The sequence below is a fragment of the Podarcis vaucheri genome (genome assembly GCF_965113315.1).
Source record: "Podarcis vaucheri genome assembly, chromosome: 13".
In the NCBI taxonomy this organism is placed as follows: Eukaryota; Metazoa; Chordata; class Lepidosauria; order Squamata; family Lacertidae; genus Podarcis; species Podarcis vaucheri.
Genome location: NC_138751.1, coordinates 57228523 through 57247208, shown reverse-complemented (window position 1 = coordinate 57247208; position 18686 = coordinate 57228523). Strand labels below are relative to the sequence as shown.

Below are 18686 nucleotides of genomic sequence, written 5' to 3'. Positions count from 1 at the left end.
GAGAATTCCTGGAGAACTGGCGAAGTCCCGGCAGACTGGAGGAGGGCAAATGTTGTCCCTATTTTCAAAAGGGGGGAAAGAGAGGACCCAAATAATTATCGCCCAGTCAGTCTGACATCAATACCAGGGAAGATTCTGGAGCAGATCATTAAGCAAACAGTCTGTGAGCACCTAGAAAGGAATGCTGTGATCACCAATAGTCAGCATGGATTTCTGAAAAATAAGTCATGTCAGACTAACCTGATCTCGTTTTTTGACAGAATTACAAGCCTGGTAGATGAAGGGAACGCAGTGGATGTAGCCTACCTTGATTTCAGCAAGGCATTCGACAAGGTGCCCCATGATATTCTTGTAAAGAAGCTGGTAAAATGCGGTCTTGACTATGCTACCACTCAGTGGATTTGTAACTGGCTGACTGACCGAACCCAAAGGGTGCTCATCAATGGTTCCTCTTCATCCTGGAGAAGAGTGACTAGTGGGGTGCCACAGGATTCTGTCTTGGGCCCGGTCTTATTCAACATCTTTATCAACGACTTGGATGATGGACTCAAGGGCATCCTGATCAAATTTGCAGATGACACCAAACTGGGAGGGGTGGCTAACACCCCAGAGGACAGGATCACACTTCAAAACAACCTTGACAGATTAGAGAACTGGGCCAAAACAAACAAGATGAACCTTAACAGGGAGAAATGTAAAGTATTGCACTTGGGCAAAAAAAATGAGAGGCACACATACAAGATGGGTGACACCTGGCTTGAGAGCAGTACATGTGAAAAGGATCTAGGAGTCTTGGTTGACCACAAACTTGACATGAGCCAACAGTGTGACGCGGCAGCTAAAAAAGCCAATGCAATTCTGGGCTGCATCAATAGGAGTATAGCATCTAGATCAAGGGAAGTAATAGTGCCACTGTATTCTGCTCTGGTCATACCTCACCTGGAGTACTGTGTTCAGTTCTGGGCACCACAGTTCAAGAAGGACACTGGCAAACTGGAACGTGTCCAGAGGAGGGCAACCAAAATGGTCAAAGGCCTGGAAATGATGTCTTATGAGGAACGGCTAAGGGAACTGGGCATGTTTAGCCTGGAGAAGAGGAGGTTAAGGGGTGATATGATAGCCATGTTCAAATATATAAAAGGATGTCACATAGAGGAGGGAGAAAGGTTGTTTTCTGCTGCTCCAGAGAAGCAGACACGGAGCAATGGATCCAAACTACAAGAAAGAAGATTCCACCTAAACATTAGGAAGAACTTCCTGACAGTAAGAGCTGTTCGACAGTGGAATTTGCTGCCAAGGAGTGTGGTGGAGTCTCCTACTTTGGAGGTCTTTAAGCAGAGGCTTGACAACCATATGTCAGGAGTGCTCTGATGGTGTTTCCTGCTTGGCAGGGGGTTGGACTCGATGGCCCTTGTGGTCTATTCCAACTCTATGATTCTATGATTCTATGGTATACAGAGGTGGGATCTGCTATACCCCTCCATCCTGTCCTCAGATTGTATCTGAGTAAATAAAACCATGTTCACCTTCTTTCCAAGGAAACCCAACCCTGGGGAAAGTGCAGGAACTCCTGGAGTCTCCCAGCACTCGGAGACTGGCGTGCTGCAGTAGTATTTTATTTTTGCTTTCCCCTGCGCTCCCTCCTTAATATTCCACAGATCTTAGAAGTCACTGAACATGGGTCTTTGCTGGGCAGTTTTAGGGGTTTAAAATATATATTTAGGAACCAATATATGCCTAGACACTCCCACAGCATGCAGAAATCCCTACTGTATTTATGGGCTGCCTGTTTTTCCCCCGTCAGATTTTTTTTTAAATTCTGCTGCTTGAGAATGGAATAAGTGCAACAGTGCATATAACCACACAGTTCTCTCTCTTTATCTCAGTCTTGCTGCTGTTTTTACATATCCTTAACTTGAAATTAGCAGTTGAAGCCAAATATCGGAAATTTGATGGAAGCTAAGCGATTCAGGCTCATTGGACGATCACTTGGAGAGTTTTTCGCCACCAGCCTTTTCCAGGACTGCTTCCCAACCTGCCTGACACGGGGTCCTGACCGCACACAGGCCCCACCCCATATTTGTCTGGTAAAAAGAGGCACGGAGCCTCCCCACGCCACCTCTGGGGCCAGGGGTCAGTGACCATTGTTCCAGTGTCAGTTCTGATCTGGTGACAAATAGTCACATAAGTTTGATGCCGGGTTGTTCTGCTTTCAGTTGGAGTGTTTCGTTTCTGGGAATCTGTTATATATTCTTGCTCAGAATTTGAGAAGAGGCTTCGTCCTGTTTGTCCAAGAACACACTTTGTCCCTGTGACTGCGTAGTTCCTCACCTGGGTTCCCAGACTAAGCTGCCTTCCTCCCAGGTTCAATCTAATAATTCCTCATTTGCAACTATGCATTCCACTTGGCAAGAACCTGCTCTGTTTTTTCACATTTTACTGTTGTCCAAAAAAACTAAATACAGTAATGATATTGAGTTTACATTAAATAGATTTGGGGGCCTTCTACCTACCCCAATTTTGTGACTTTTGTTGCAAAAAAAGTCCACTGAAGAGGTCATACCAGGTGGACCACTTTAGCCTTGCACAGACACACAGTATTTTGGAGAATGAGCTTCTGGATAACTCAAGAGATGGCCATGGACAGCTAATGTGTTGCCACAGATACTAAATGGCTGGAGATCCTTCCAGAAGCAGGCAGGTCTGGAGGAGAATGGCTGGCAATCGTGGAAAAACAGTCCCAAACCAGGCAGTGGCCTGACTTGCCCTCTGAAACTTGCTCTCTGCAACAAGTCGTGGTGTTGAGTGTAGAGCAGGATCAGTTAGGAGTGTTGATGCTATTGACCCTTCCATCTCAAGCACAGCCTGGACAGATATGCAAATAATGCCTAATACAGTGGTGCCTCGCAAGACGAAATTAATTCGTTCCGCAAGTCTCTTCGTTTTGCGAGTTTTTCGTCTCGCGAGGCGTTCGTCTTGCGGGGTACCACTGTACCACAGAAACAACATCAGCCTCCAGTCACCTTCCCTTCCTTCCAAGGACACCAAAGTCAAGGCACAGGCCGCCACCGCTCAGAAACCTCACCACTCAGAAACAGGGGTGCATAGAAATCGTAAGAAAGTAAGAAGAGCCTTCTGGATGAGGCCAGTTTGGCACTCTGTTCTCATAGGGCCAGCCAGATGCCCCGATGGAAAGCCCATAAGCAGGACTTGAGCACAAGAGCACCCCCCCCCCCAGAAGCACTGCTGGAGGCAGACCACAGCCATTGTGGCCAGGCGCCACTGGCGCCCCGACTCCATGAAGCTGTCCAGTCTGGTGGCCCATCGCTGCTGTGAGTTCCATGGTTAAACTATACACTTTATTTAATCTGCCCTGAATCTTTCAACATTCAACTTCATGGGATGCCCGCAAGTTCTAGGGTTAGGCGGGGGGGACTTCTCTCTCTCTCTCTCAAATCTCTCCAGGGCATCATTTTATAAACTATCAAGGTGGAATGCATAGTTCTCCTCCTCTCCACTTGGTCTAAAAAACGTGTTTCATTGATTTTAAGAAGGTACATTAATTCCAATAAATGCCCCCTCCCCTTCCCCTTCAGGACAGGGAATTTAGGAAAGGTGCCAACCCATATTGCTAGATGTGACTCTGGTGGATGCCCCACTCCTCCCCGGTTTATCCTCACAACAGCCCTGTGAGGTCTGCTAGGCTGAGAGGCAATGGCCAGCCCAAGGACACTCAGTAAGCTTCGTGGCTGGGTGGGGATTCGAACCCTGGCCTCCCAGCCCTAAGTCTGCCACTCAAACCACTACACCACACAGGCTTTATTGCGGGACAGAGATTTCTGTGCTATTTTTCCTGCTGGTGATAGCCTAGAAGCACACATGGGGGGTTGGTTAACGGCAGCCTGCAGCTGGGCCTCCACCCGTGTTACTATAGAAAGCAATCCAGAAAACAGAGAGGGTTGCCAATGGTCAGATGGGAGGAGGCTCCCTCCATTCAGCCCACAGAACCACAAGGGGCGGGAGACCACATCAGAGGGACACGGGCCAGGAGGAGCGTTGCTGCTTATTTCCAGCCTGGCTCGCCTCCCGCGAGGCTCTGGGGCAGAGCCGTGGCGGAGCCTAATAGCGTGGTACAGCTAACAACGTTCTGGACTGGCTGCCCCTCGGCTGGAAGAAGTTGGCGTCCCCATGGTGGGAGGGGACGGCTTTTGTAGGAGGCAAAGCCACATATCGGAAGAGAGAGGGTGTCCCCTGTCTCGGGGCTGGTGCTCAGCAGCTCTTTCCGATATTTTGAATTACCATGACTTTATTGAATTGCATTAACTGTTCCAATGAATGTGTCTGCTTTGTTTTTCTGCTACCCTGCTTGCAATGTTTGCTGCTTTTTGCTGCTGCTGCTGTTGTGACTACTGGGAGCCATAATAATAATAATAATAATAATAATAATAATAATAATAATAATAATTTCATTATTTGTATGCCGCCCATCTGACTGGGTTTCCCCAGCCACTCTGGGCAGCTCCCAACAGAATATTAAAAACACGATAAAACATCAAACATTAAAAACATTAAAAAGCTTTGAACTCAACATTTGTTGTTGGAAAAGCGGAATCCAAATATTTAATCAAATCAAAAGAAATAGTAAGGTTTATGATGGATCCTGAAAGCAGCCTGCAACTCCCAGCCCTTCAGTCTCTGCCTGGGGATCATCTTCCCTAGAGAGTTTCTGTTTGAGAATGGAGGGCGTGGAAAGATGGAGGGTGGGGCTGCTGGACCAATGCTTCCAAAAAGTGGTGCAGTATTCAGCATGTCAGACTAGGGCCTGGGAGAGACCAGGGTTCGAAAGCCCCTTGAACCTGAAGCTCAGGCCAGCCACGGCCCCCCTTCGCCTCACCTGCCCCACAGGATCAGGGAGAACCAGGTACTCTACCTTGTGCTCCTTGGGCAAAATAGGCAGGATACAAATACAATCATTAAAGCAGAATCACAGAACTGTAGTTGGAAGGGGGACCTCAGGGGTCATCTAATCCAACCCCCAGCAGTGCAGGAATCACAGCTGAATAAACCAATAAGACGTAGGGGCTTTCAGATGCCCTGAAAACGGAATCCTACCCCAGTGTCAATTCAGACATGATCTTCTGCCCTTATCTTTTCTTTCTTTCTTTCTTTCTTTCTTTCTTTCTAAGCGGAAACAGACTACAAAACTCAAAACCAAGCACGCTGGGCACTTAAAGGCAGGCAGCCTGTCTATATCGGCCGCCCCCAACCTGGCAGCCTCCAGATCCCTGCATTGCAGGGGGTTGGACTGAATGACCCTTGGGGTCCCACCCAACTCACTGACTATGTTGCCCTCAGCCCCAGCGTCACCTGGGTGCTGGGGTGCTACTGCTAGGAGCCGCTTGAGGGCACCAGGTGTGGGGAAGGCGGGTGTGTATCTGAGGCCACACCCTCCAGTGCGGGGGACGGGGAGGGCTGAGGTGGGGCAGGCAGCGTCGCATTGGAGTGGTCAAAGTCCCAGAGAAGTGGCCTGCTCCAGAGGGAGGCAGTGATTGGAGCGCTGCCCCAGGCGGAGTTTGCCTGCTCAGCCCCATAGGCAGGAGGGCCGGCCTGCTGAGGTGACAGCAGCACAAGGGACTGATTCAGTTTGGCCTCCCCGTCCCCCTCTCCCTCCCCTCCTCCTGACCGTCCTGTTTGCTTAAGCCGTTTGTAGAATTTCACAGGTCTGGGGATTCAGGCCTCATGTCCAGCTGCACAGAGCCAGGCTCTGTTCTCCAGCTCCAGGACAGCAGCCGGGTGGGAGGGAGGGAGGGAGGGAGGCAACGGCCCAGAGCAAACAGGGAGGCTCTGAGCTTCGCCAGGGAGTCACCGTAGGCAGTGACTTCATCGGGGCTGAACGTCTGGCAGCACAGGATGGGAGAAGCAGCAGAAATCTATTCATCAGAGAAGGAGGGGTCCTAACGCACCCCGGCAGGAGTCCCTGGCCGGCCAGCCTGGAAGGCTGCTTCCACTGGGCCTGGCCTGGATGGCTAAGCCAAAGAAGAGAAGACTGAGAGGTGGCAGGATGGACAGCCACCTTCACATACCTGAAGCGATGTCTCATGGAGGAAGGAGCAAGCTTGTTTTCTCCTGCTCTGGAAGGTGGGACCTGAATCAGTTACAAGAAAGGAGATTCAGACTAAACCTTAGGGAGAACTTTCTGAGAGTAAGAGCTGTTCCACAGTGGAATGTGGCAGACTCTCCTCCTTGGAGGTTTTTGAACCGATTTCTAGCGTTATGAGAGAAGGAGAAAACTCTCTATCCACTTCCTTCCTGCCAGGCATCATTTTATCAGCGTCTATCCTGCCACCTCTTTCATGTGCCGTCCCAAGCTGGTGCTCAGCCCCCAAGCTGCAGCCCTCACTCGTCTTCGCCGGCTTGGGCCCCTCCAGATGTTTTGGGCTGCAACTCTGGGTGTAGCTTGAAATGTCTGGGGGGCACTAAGCTGGCCACAGATGCTCCACAATGTTTCCTACACAGAGGTCATTTCTGCAGAGGAAAAACGTAACTTTTGTGCAGCTGCCTAAATCAAGTGTCAGAAGTGGAGTTAGATGGAAAAGAGGCAACTTAACATGGGAAACATTGAGAGGAATACCAACCAACCTCGTATTGAACTTACTGCAATAGTGAATGCCCAGCCCAATGAACTAGAGTTTACTTATTATGGCGCCAGCCACCCTTAATCCTTCTTCAAACCCTGAGGAATGCAATAAAATGTGTGCGCAAATTCCAGGTGCTCTGTGACCCTTCTGTGAGCGCTCTTTCAAACTCCTCACTGAAAGTGCTGCCTGCCTGCTTGTATACACCAAACTTGGAACTGAGGGGACCGGGGTTCAGGTCCTGACTTTTTGGAATTCACAGTGCACACTTCCCCATCTGTAAAATGGTTATAGCTGTAACCTACCTGTGGGGCTGTGGTGATGGGTGTGACATTAAATCTAGTTTTAAGCACTTAAGGTCATGATTTGACATATGGGAAGGGGTGTCAAAAGTACGGATGAGCAGATCTGTCCACTTCCTCTGTTCCTCATTTTGCCCATCTGAAATTCAGTTGCATATTATTATTTTTTAAGTCCTCATGAAAATTCAACAGCATTTTACTGCAAATTTATCCTAATAAACTCATTTTTGTATGCACTTCTATTTAATATACACATTTCTGAAGCAATTTCCCCTCAAATAATACAATTTTTGCATGCTATTTTCACCAGTATACATACATGCATATTTTATCGATATAGACATTTTGGTACACACTGCTTTGCTGGAGAACTGCACTGCGATCATTGTGATCATTTCAGAAATTGTGAATTAGGTAGGTTCACCGCTAAATGTGAACTGATTCAAATCCCCCTTCCCTCATCAAGAGAGAACGGAATGTCCCGTCCCCCCCCCCCACAACCCCTAGGCTGGTGTGCTCTGGTTTTTTTTGAATAAGTTCATTCTGTATAACTCATTCACAACCATCAATGGCAAAAGGTAGAATCCACCATTTTACAAGTTCAGACACTCAAACCTCTGTGGAAAAGCTTGACAAGTATGGGGCAGGGGTGTCCAATCCCCCAAATATTGCACAGGCAGGTTATTCTCTCATGGATATAAACAAACATTAATTATTAACAACCATTTATCCGTTTGTGTGTGTTTGAAGCATTTCCACAAATTTCTTATGATTTAAATAAGATATTGGGGGTGGGGGGCTGAGGGAGGTGCAAAGCTTCTGCAGGGTCATGAGTTTGGGGAAGGACTTTGCTCCTTGTTAGAGCCTCTGTTTGCCTGCAGGAAGCCCCAGCCTCTCCAGAGAGAACCCTGCTGGACACCCTGGAGAGCTGCTGCCAGCCAGTGCAGGAAGAGCTGAGCTGGAGGGACCAGTGTCTCACTCAGTGCAAGGCAGGTTCCTAGGAGTTTTGGCAGAGGTGAGAATTGAACTGGAGGTCTCCCAATTCACAGCTTGTGATCTTTGCTACACCAGCTGTAGTGATGGGGGAACAGGAGGCCAAGCCGAGATGGCAGCAAAGCTCAAGCCCAGCTCTCCTAGAATCATAGAATTGTGGAGTTAGAATGGACACCGAGGGTCATCTAGTCCAACCCCCTGCAAAGAATGAGTCTCAACTAAAACATTAAACAACCTCATGGAGCACGTAGGACCAGGAGACAAGGATGGCGAGGAAACAACCACAGTGATCGCCCGTGCCATTTCTCTTCCTGCCAGAAAATGTGCCAAACTACACCTGCAGTAAACCCAAGCTGGCTGCCTTGCTGGAAGGGAAGGTGCAGCTTCCAGAAACTTGAGGCCTGTCAATCCACACTTTGACCTACTGTCTTAGATGAGGAATTTCTCAATAGAGCAGAGAGGGCTGTCCTGGAACAGCAGCGCAGCAGGGGGTACCGCTAGGGAGAAGGAAGATTGCGCAGTGCAGGAGATGAACCCCTGGAGGAACGTGGCGCACAGAAGCAGGACTGCCAGGAGCCATGCTGTGACACTGGAGCTCACCTCAGACACCGCTTCTGGGCCAGATGAGCAAGGACAGTGGTTGCAGACCTCAGAACACACTGGTGTACACTTCTGAATACTTCTATGACCTGGAGCATGGAAGGCAGACTCAGAGTATATGGGTAAAAATTGTAGGAGAGGAACAACGCTGACCTTACTGTGGGTGTCTGCTATAGACCTCCAAGACTGCATTGATGCCTGGATGATACCTTCCTACAGCAAACATTCATAGAATCATAGAGTTGGAAGGGACCCCTAGGGTCATCTAGTCCAACCCCTGCAATGCAGGAATCTCAGCTAAAGCATCCATGACAGAGGGCCATCCAACCTCTGCTTAAAGACCTTCAAGGTAGGAGAATCCACCACCTCCCATGGGAGTCTGCTCCACTGCCAAACAGCTCTTACTGTCAGAAAGTTTATCCGAATGTTTAGTCGGAATCTCCTTGCTTGTAATTTGAAGCCATTGGTTTGAGTCCTATCCTCCAGAGCAGGAGAAAACAAGCATGCGCCATCCTCCATGTGACAGCCCTTAAGATACTTGAAGATAGCCATCATATCTCCTCTCTGTTTCCTCTGCTCCTGGCTAAATATCCCCAGCTCCTTCAACTGTTCCTCATAAGGCTTGGTTTCCAGAGCCTTAATCATCTTGGTCTCCCTCTTCTGAACATGTTTCAGTTTGTCAGCAACCTTCTTAAATTGTGGCACCCAGAATGGGACACAGCACTCCAGGTGTGGTCCGACCAAGGCAGAAAAGAGTGAGACTATGACTTCCCTTGACCTGGACTCTACATTTCTGTTCTCGAGATTCCTTACAGAAGCAGGATGCTGGATAGCATCCAAGACTCCTGGCATGCAAGATGACTTTGCCACTTGAGATTCCACTGTTTGATAACCGTTATAGCTGGCCCACCCCCATCCCATCCAGGATTCAACAGAGTCCCTCTCCCCTTCCCAAATCTGCCCCACTTGTGCTTACCTAAATGTCGGGAGGCTGGCCCCACACACCAAACAGAGATGTCTTCCTTGCCTCAGTTTCCCTGCGGCCAAAATCTCATTCCCAAGTGCCACACAGGACCACCAAAGCCGGCTTCTTGCTAGTTGCTCTGCTGTTGCTGAATAAATGTGACTCCTGCAAGCGTCATTCCAAGGAACCAGGAATGCGTCCAAAGTGGGGGGGGGGGAGAAGATTTGCCAAAGTCTCTCAGAGGAGATCAGCATTCAGCTCCAGTCCTAAGGAATGTTGACTCCACCTGCAAATGGAATCATCTGTGGCAACTCAGAGAACTCTAGACCACTCCTTGCTTCTATGGGGGCATGTAGGAACACACCGAGGGTGGCGCCACCACCCACTTCCTGGTATGTCCCCTCAGGAAAGGAACTGCTTTCCCCACAAAGCCTACCCTGTAGCAGACGCCCCACACCTGACCCTGACTCCTGCCGGCTCCCCCAGCAAGCCTCACTTCCTTCATACTGCCTGAACTGAAATGAAACAACCTCACGGAGCACATAGGACCAAGAGACAAGGATGGCGAGGAAACAACCACAGCGATCGCCTGTGCCGTTTCTCTTCCTGCCGGAGAATGTGCCAAGCGACACCTGCAGCAAACCCAAGCTGGCTGCCTTGCTGGAAGAGAAGGTGCAGCTTCCAGAAACTGGAGGCCTGTCAGTCCACACTTTGACCTACCGGCTTAGATGAGGAATTTTTCAGTGGAGCAGAGAGAGCAGAGATTACCAAACATTCATAGAATCATAGAGTTGGAAGGGACCCCAAGGGTCATCTATTCCAAGCCCCTGCAATGCAGGAATCTCAGCTAAAGCATCCATGACAGAGGGCCATCCAACCTCTGCTTAAAAACCACCAAGGAAGGAGAGACCACAACCTCTCGTGGGAGTCTGTTCCACTGTTGAGCAGCTCTTACTGCTCAGATACAGCCGCAACACATGGCTAATAAGTATGGTAAATGTATTATTAGTAGAAGTTAGAATATAATCCAAAATTTACAAATCATAAAATCATTATATAAAGTATGTATAAATCCATAAACAAGAAATAATCAATGTAATGAATTGCTGTCAGGGAACACCACGACGCAGGCAGAATGCCTTTCAAGAGATAATAATGGATAATAGAACAGCTCTTACTATCAGAAAGTTTTTCTGAATGTTTAGTCGGAATCTCCTTTTTTGTAATTTGAAACCACTGGTTTGAGTCTTATCCTCCAGAGTAGGAGAAAACAATTCTCCATATGACAGCCCTTAAAATATTTGAAGATAGCTATCATGTCTCCTCTCAGCCTCCTCTTTCGCAGACTAAACAAACCCACCTCCTTCAACCATTCCTCATAAGACTTGGTTTCCAGACCCTTGATCATCTTAGTTGCCCTCTTCTGCACACATTCCAGCTTGTCAACATCCTTCTTAAATTGTGGTACCCAGAACTAGACACAGCACTGCCAAGGGAGAATAGAGTGGGATGATGACGTCTCTTCATTTGTCTACTGTACAAATGCAGCCTAGAGTAGCGTTAGCTTTTTTCGAAAAAGGAATGATGTAGTAAGCATGGGAGACTTGCAACTATCCCGATATCTGTTGGAACACATACTCTGCCAAGATTCCAACAAATTCCTCCATTGCCTCACTGACAATTTCATTTCCCAGAAGGTGGAAGAAGCAACAAGGGGATCATCTGTCTTGGACCTGGTCCTCACCAACAAGGAGGGACTGATGGATGAAGTGGAAGTACTCAGAAACTTGAGAGGAAGTGACCATGTCCTCTTGGGTTCCATTATAAACTGGCATAGAATGGACTCCCTCAGGAGGTAGTGGAACTCTCCTTCCTTGGAGGTTTTTAAGCAGAGCTTGGGTGGCCATCTGTCACGGATGCTTTAGTCGATATTTCTGCATTGCAGGGGGCTGAACTAAATGACCCTCAGGGTACCTTCCAACTCCACAAATCTATAATTCTATATTTCATGGCAAAAATAAAAATTGGAGAAAACCCCCCACATATTCTGAAATATTTTTTTATGATTTTAACAGAAAGCAAAACTGAAATATCAAAGCTTCTGGATCAAAAGCACACAGGATTGTTGTTGTTTTAAAATATATGTATTTAAAAAAAAAAACATACAGAAAAAACACCACCACAATACTATGCAAACTTATTTGGAAGTAAATTCCCATTTGAGTTTATTCCTGAATGAACATGAATAAGGGAGGTCTGTGGCTCAGTGGCAGAACATCTGCTTTGTGTGCAGAAGGTCTCAGGTTCCTGCCTGAAACCCTGGACAGCCACTGCCACTCAGTGTAGACAGGGCTGAATAAGAGAGGCGAAGATTGCAAGGTGGGGTGTGAAATGTCACAGGAGCCGCCTCCCCTCCTGGGCTTGCCAGCCACTGGGATCCAGAAGCATGGCTTTCTTCCAGCTGCGCAGGCAGAGCAGAGCCATCCTGGCCACTAGGCGCCACCGGCACCGTCTCCTCCTCCATGAATTTGTCTGAGCCTCTTTTGAAGCCATCCGAGTTGGTGGCCCTCACTGCCTCCTGTGGGAGGGAGTTCCGTAGTTCCACTATGCACTGCATGAAGAAGTAAAGCCATGCCTCGCTTGCAAAGGCTTCATCCCCTCCCAGGCACGTGTGTGGCCCCCGGGGGTGGGATCTTTAAAAGACAGAGGCACAATCTGGACACCCAGATGCCAGGCACCATTTCTCTACACAAACCACCCGCTAGTCTTCCATAGCTGTGTATTGTGTCAGTTAGAGGGATGGACCCGGGAGAGACCCGGATTCAAATCCTCACTCAACCCTGAAGCTCCCTGAGTGACCCCGGCCAACCTGGCAGGGTTGTGGTGTGGCTTAAAGGAGCCAGCAGGGTTAGCTTGGTCAGAAGAGCAGCACGTGTGAACAGGAAGACTCTAAGAAGAGCAGGGGGGGCTGGATCAGAGCAGGGGTCCTCCTAGTCCTTCCCAACCGCGGGGCTCCATGGATCGGCTCTCCTCCCCTTTCAAGAGCGGGTGGAGACGCTGCCTCTGAGCGCGTGCAGAGGGCACTTGGCTCGCCATCAGCTCAGGTCCCCAGGCTGGCACGTGGCCAAGGCTCGAACGGAAAGTTTTGCGTCCGGGGATCGGGCCCTATCTCCTCCTCCAGGGCTCCCATTGACGCGCCTTCAAGGCTTGGAGAGGGTCGGGGGCGCCCCGCCCGGGAATGACCCACCCCACCCCCCACCCCGCCTTGGCCAAAGCAAGAGGGACCAGCCCCCCGCCCCCCCCCGGGGAAGGGCGGTGGCCCCGATCCCCTACCTGGAGCCGCGCCGGAGGAGCCGTCGCCAGGTCTGCCCACCGCGCAGGCAGCCGGCCGGCCTGCCTGACCTTCCGCCCCCCGGGCGGGCGGGCCATCCTCCTCCTCCGGGCAGCAGCGCCTCCTCCTCTCTGCATCCCACGTGAGCCGGGCGCGCAGGGGGGCGCCGGACGCCTGGGTCCCGTCCTCCGCCCTCGGAGCGTTTGCTCGGAAGGAAGCCAGATCCGATCCGCCACGGGGCTTCCCTAGGACGCGAGGCGGCAGCGTTGGGGACTTTGCAGTTTAGGAAAGGCGAGAAGTCTCTAAAGTTCTGCCTGGCGTGGAGAACAGGAAAGCTCTCCTCCCTCTCGGACTCGCGGACCATTCAGGACGACACAGAAAAGAAAGTCCGAGCTAATTAATCTGTGGAACTCGCTCCCGCAGGAGGCAGCGATGGACACCTTCCTGGAGGAGCGGATCTCGGGGGCTGCTGGCCAGGATGGCTCTCCTCTGGCTCCGCGGCTGGAATCCCAGGTGCCAGAAGCTGCCGGAGGGCAGAGCGGGGCTCGGGCTCCGGTCCTGGCGGGCCACTGCGAGAACAGAAGGCTGAATCCAGCCGGGCTCCTCTTCTCTTCTCACACTGGGAGTGTCAGCCCAGTTCTCCGCACTTCTTCCCTGGAAGTAAGACCCACTCAGTTCTGGCAGCTTACTCTCAGGTAAGCCTGTGTGGGATCACAGCCTCACCCACAGCACTTTATTGCCTCTTGCCAATGTTAAAAATGGGACCTGGCCTCCATTTTTTGTTGTTGTTTTAAAAGAGGCTTGATTCTGCTTGAATTTGCAAGCTTGTCAGTTTCATAGGATTCTTTGTCAGGAGGAGTGGAAAAGAAACATAGGAAGCTGCCTTAGTAGTCCATCTGGCTCAGAGTTGTGGACACTGGCCAGCAGCGGCTTTTCAGGGTTTTAGGCATGGAGTCTTTTCCAACCCCTAACCGGAGACAGATCCTGAGGTCTTCTGCAGCCCCAGCAGCTGCTCTACCCCTAGGCTCAGGAACATGTGAAGCCGCCTTATGCCCAGTCAGACCTCTGCTCCACCTGCACAGACTGGCAGCAGCTCTCTAGGGCTTCAGGCACGAATCTTTCCCAGCCCAGTTGGGGACTGAACACGGGGACTTCTGCAGCCCAGGCTGCTCTGCCACTGAGCTGTGGGGCGGTGGGTGAATCAGGGCACCTCTGTGGTTCTGCTTCCAGCTCCCCCTGCCCCCCTTTGCACTCTTCTGGGTGATGGCAGCTGCTGGGAAGCTCAGCCCTGCCTTGCCCAGTCCTATCAGCTAGCCTGATTAAAGTTCTCCTTCTCCTTCTGTGGTCAGTGTGGTGCAAGGCTTAGAGTGTTGGACCGGGACCTGGGAGAGACCAGAGTGCAAATCCGCACTCAGTCATGAGGCTCACAGGGTGACCTTGGGCCAGTCACTACCTCTCAGCCTCCCCTCCCTCACAGGATTGTTGTGGGGATTAAATGAGCAGTTGGAGACAGCCATGCTCACCACCTGGAGTTCCTTGGAGGAGAGTGGAGACATGAATTAAACAAACAAAATGGCCTTTGCTCAGGATGCAGGCCTGGGTGTCCCCAGTGGCGGAGCAAGCCGATTGGGCGCCTGGGGTAGTGCAAGTGCCCTGCACCCAGGGGTGGGGGTGGGGCAAGCCAGGGCAGGATGCTCCGTGGGGCCTCCAAGGAGTCTACCTGCCTCCTCCCACTCAGTCGCCCTACAGCTGAGGGGGAGGCAGTGGGCGGACCATTTGGGCAGCGCGGAGTCTGCGGGCGCGCAAGCCACCGCGTCACTCCCAGGCCCCACGGTGAGTGCCGCCCAGCCTTTTGTCACCTCCCCTCAGTGGTGACACCTGGGGCAGCCCGCCCCCACCGTCCCCCTTCCTCCACCCCCGGGTGTCCCCCAGCTCTAGCTGGGGTCCGATCCCCATCCTGTCCATTGCCCGGCGTGGTCAGGGGTGAGCAGAGCTCTATTCCAGCCATGTTTGGGGTGGAGTCACCGCAGGCTCCTCCTTCCAGGCCTATGTCTTGGGCACGCAACCCGCCATCAGCTGGAGTAATAGGAAGTGAGGGGAGTGTCTCTGAGGACATGCAGAGTGTGTTTTCCCTCACCTCTCAGTAACCAGCACAACTGGTAGCTGCATAACTGGCATTATTGGGTCACTCTGGGCCTGAGACCCTGGACAGCTGCTGCCAGTCAGTGCTGGCACTGCTGAGCTGCCAGTGGACCCAGGGCCTGCGTTGCTTGGCAGAAGGCACCTGCCTGGGCTTTCCATCTCTGGCTCCTTCAGTCCACCAGGCTGCTCCCAAAGTCCCCTCTGCGGCCACCCCAGCCCTGTTTCCAGAGAGCAAAAGGCAGGGAGTTAATCCCCACCGGAATGCAGCGAGAGCACAAGGATTAGGGCAGACAGGCTGGGAGCCTTGGCAGGAGAGAGGCACCAGAGCCTGCTGCCCCCCTGGCTGAGTCTGCCTTCCCCCATCCGTCCTTGAGCTTCTTTCCAACCCTGCAGCTGGAGAGAAGGATCCAAACCCCTTTGGAAGGGCGACACCTGGTCTGCTTGCTGGAGGGGGGGGGGCTGCTGGCTTCTCTCCCTGACGTCAGTGCCCTGAAGGCTGCGGGGGAGACAAGAGGAGACTGGAGCGGAGCAGGCGGTGGGTGAAAGCGAGGGAGGCAGCAGGCAGCACCCTCTTCAGGCCCCCAACCTGCTGCCCCTCCCAGCTGCCCAGAGATCTTAGGGTTGTGGGAGATACCTTAGTGAAAACATGGACTGAGGTAGCATTGTAAAAGGCAGATTTCCAGCCAATATTATTTGGAAAGAGATTGGAAATAAGGCAGCCACTATTGTAATATATTTATGTGCATCAGTGGTCAGTGTTTGAAATTCCCCGCATTTTGCTATTGTCACGGGTCCAACTGCAACTATGCGGAGATTTCTGGGCACCCGGTTGGCAACCGACATCTCGGAAAAGGCTTGGCTCCAATGAAATGCTCTTGTGGGCACACACACAGAGTTCCCCTTGATGGTACTTTCTGAGCCAGGATGGGGTTGGGAACGACCCTGCACTTCGCATGCAATGGGCTAGAACTCTCAAGGGAAGGATTTCTTAGTCAGCCCATGGAAGACATTGGTGATGCCACCCACTGAAGTAGGACAAAGCTACATAGATGCTGCGATTAAGCTGGCTCACAGCCCCATTACATTAGTTTCTAATCTCTGGCAAAGAATGCAAAACGAAATGATGTGGTGTTTAAAAATAAACACAGCTTGAAAAGGTACCTGAGCAATGGAGAAGTGGCGCCTGCAACAAAATTTTGCAGCGCAGTGGGCTGCTCCAGTTCAGGATTCCAGGGAGGGAGGGAGGGATCTTTCTAGGTTACTCAATTCCATTTCCTCCTCCAGATTTCCTCTCCACTCCCACAGCCATCCAGCATTCTGAGCAGGCTCACTGGGTTCTTCCCTCCCCCAAGTGTTAGGGAGTGTGGCATTCCTGCCCCCCCTTACTTCTGCAGACCCGGGGTTCCCTCAAGCTCACTAGCAGCTAGCTGCCCAAAGGGGCAGCTTCACAGTCTGGGGTGCTTCTGGATCCAGCTCAGTCATGGAAGGCTCAGGTGGCCTCTGTGGGTAAAAGTGCCATTTTCAAACTGCAGCTGGCTTGACAACTACAGCCAAGTCCTGGACTGGGAGAGCCTGGCCACAGGAGTTTGTGCACTGGTTCCTTCAAGGCTGGATTACTCTGTGTGGGGCTTCCCTTGCACTTGATCCGGAAGCTACAGTTTAGTGCAGGATGCTGCAGCATGATGCTGACAGGTGTGACGCCTTGCCAGCACCCAGTCCCTGTGCTCAAGAGATCTACACTGGCATGGCTGTCATATAGAAGGGCCTAAATGCCTTGAGACCAGTTTGCCTGCAGGATGGCATCTCCCCGTATACACCCACCTGACTGGTTGGATCAGCAGAACTGGCACTGTGGCAGATGCCACAGTCAGGGCCGTCTTACCCATAGGCGCTAGGGGTGTGGGGCACCTGGGCGCCAGTCCAGGGAAGAGCCTGCCCGTTGGTCAGAGCTCCGTGGCAGACTCTTCTTCTGCGGGCAGCTCTGCGCTGCGAGTTCGGGGGCGACCGAGCCAGCAAGACGCTGAGGCGGCCAGCTGGCTCCACACTCCTGTGCGCCTGGGACTGGGCAAGCTGGGGGGGGGGCACTGGGCAGATCTTTTCACCTTGGCACCGCATATGCTTAAGACAGCCCTGGCCACAGTTGTAAGAACTTGAGCTTTGAGAGCTGCAGCACCCAAACTCTGGAACTCCCCGCCTCTTGATATCAGGCAGGCGCCTTCCCTGGACTTTTTATGGCACTGGCTAAAAACATTTTTTGTTTATACAAGCCTACCCAGATGTTTAGAAAGGCAACACAAGTTTTAAGCTGTTTTCAGTCTATTATTATTTTAATTTTCCAAAAGTCTTTAATCATTGTTAATCCTTCTTATTGATCATTTGTTTTATCCTTTGTAAAACTTTTTTGAGGGTTGTTTCCCCCCCACAATCAAGCAGTGTATAGATTTTATGAAATAAATAGTAAGGGTCTACATCCAGCACAGAAGGGAATGATAGAATTTGTGGAACAAGTGACAGATAACAAAATGTGCTGATGCCATAAGGAAGTCCAGGCTTCAGGAATGGAGAGACTTGCGCCTGCCTTGGAGAGGCCACAGGGCTCTTTAAAGCAGTTTGTGGCAACCAGGTTCCTTCCAGATGTTTTGGACCGAAATCCCCAATAGCGCCAGCTCACACATCTGTGCTAGCCAGTCAGAAACATCTGGACGGCACCCAGATCTTCAGGTCTGCATAATTAAACTTTTTTGCCTTGCCTAAGGAAACAGGCAGCAGGTCAATGAATGGAATTATTTCCATGGAGAGACCAGCTATGGATCTAGAAGCACCGAGATGCTACAATGGGTGGCAATAGGCAAGGCTTCAAAGAATGCTTGGAGAACTGCAAAGAGGACTGGTCCCTTCAGCAGTCACAGGGCCACTCTCCACATTCAGGGACAGCAGGCTTCCATGGCTGGGGCTCACAGGTGGGAATCTCCACAAAACATGAGGCTGTTTGTTGCCAGCAGACTGAATACTGTATTGAGCTAAGCTGACCCAGCAAAGGCAAAACTGTACATCACAAATTAACACAATACTCTCCCTCGGCTGTCACCTGGGGCAGCCATTCCATCGGACGGAGAGATAGGAAGCGAGATTCATGCCATCAGCTTTGCTGAAAGCCCAGCTCCATCAGGCGCCTCCTGCCCCTGAACTGGGCTGCTGCTCATGAGAGGAACAAAAGGCTCTTTAGAAACTGATGCCTGAGCTTGGTTTTTCTTTTCCTCTTCCCTCCCCATCCCCTTCCCCTTGTGTGCTGTGGGTTTTTTACATTGTAAGCCTGGGGGCAGGGAGCGTCCTGTTGTAGATGTACGTAAATCATTTCCAGAGCCTTTTTGGCCAAAAACCAAATGCTCTCAATAACCATAATGGCTGGATTCTGGACCAAGGAATTGTGCAGCAGTCTGCAAAAGACACACAGGCCCCAATCACACCATACACTGAAAGCACTATGATACTACTTTCAATAGTCATGGCTTCTCCCTAGTCAATCCCTCTTCACAGAGAAGTCTGAGAACGGGAGCCCCGGGAGGAGAACAGGGGCCTCCTCCCAACTCTCAGCGCCCTTAAGAGACTACAGCTCCCACAATCCTTTGGGGGAAGCCAGGACTGTTTAAAATGGCATCCTAGCCCCTTAAATGTGTGAGCATGGCTCAACTCTACAAATAAATTCACAGACACACATC

General features: G+C 51.1%; 1 protein-coding gene across 4 annotated transcripts in view; it reads right to left on the bottom strand.

The window, feature by feature from the left end:
- TRPV4 (transient receptor potential cation channel subfamily V member 4) overlaps positions 1–12926 on the bottom strand; it is a 61399-nt gene extending 48473 nt beyond the window's left edge. For 2 of the 4 annotated variants that reach the window (XR_014213136.1, XM_082196075.1), the window contains exon 1: positions 12828–12914. The gene's annotated coding sequence lies outside the window, so the exon portion shown is untranslated. Of the gene's footprint in view, positions 1–9506; positions 9781–12363; positions 12444–12827 lie in introns of all 4 variants that reach the window. The other 2 variants (XM_082196076.1, XM_082196078.1) reach the window with 2 other exon arrangements.
- Between the last annotated feature and the right edge of the window lie 5760 nt (positions 12927–18686).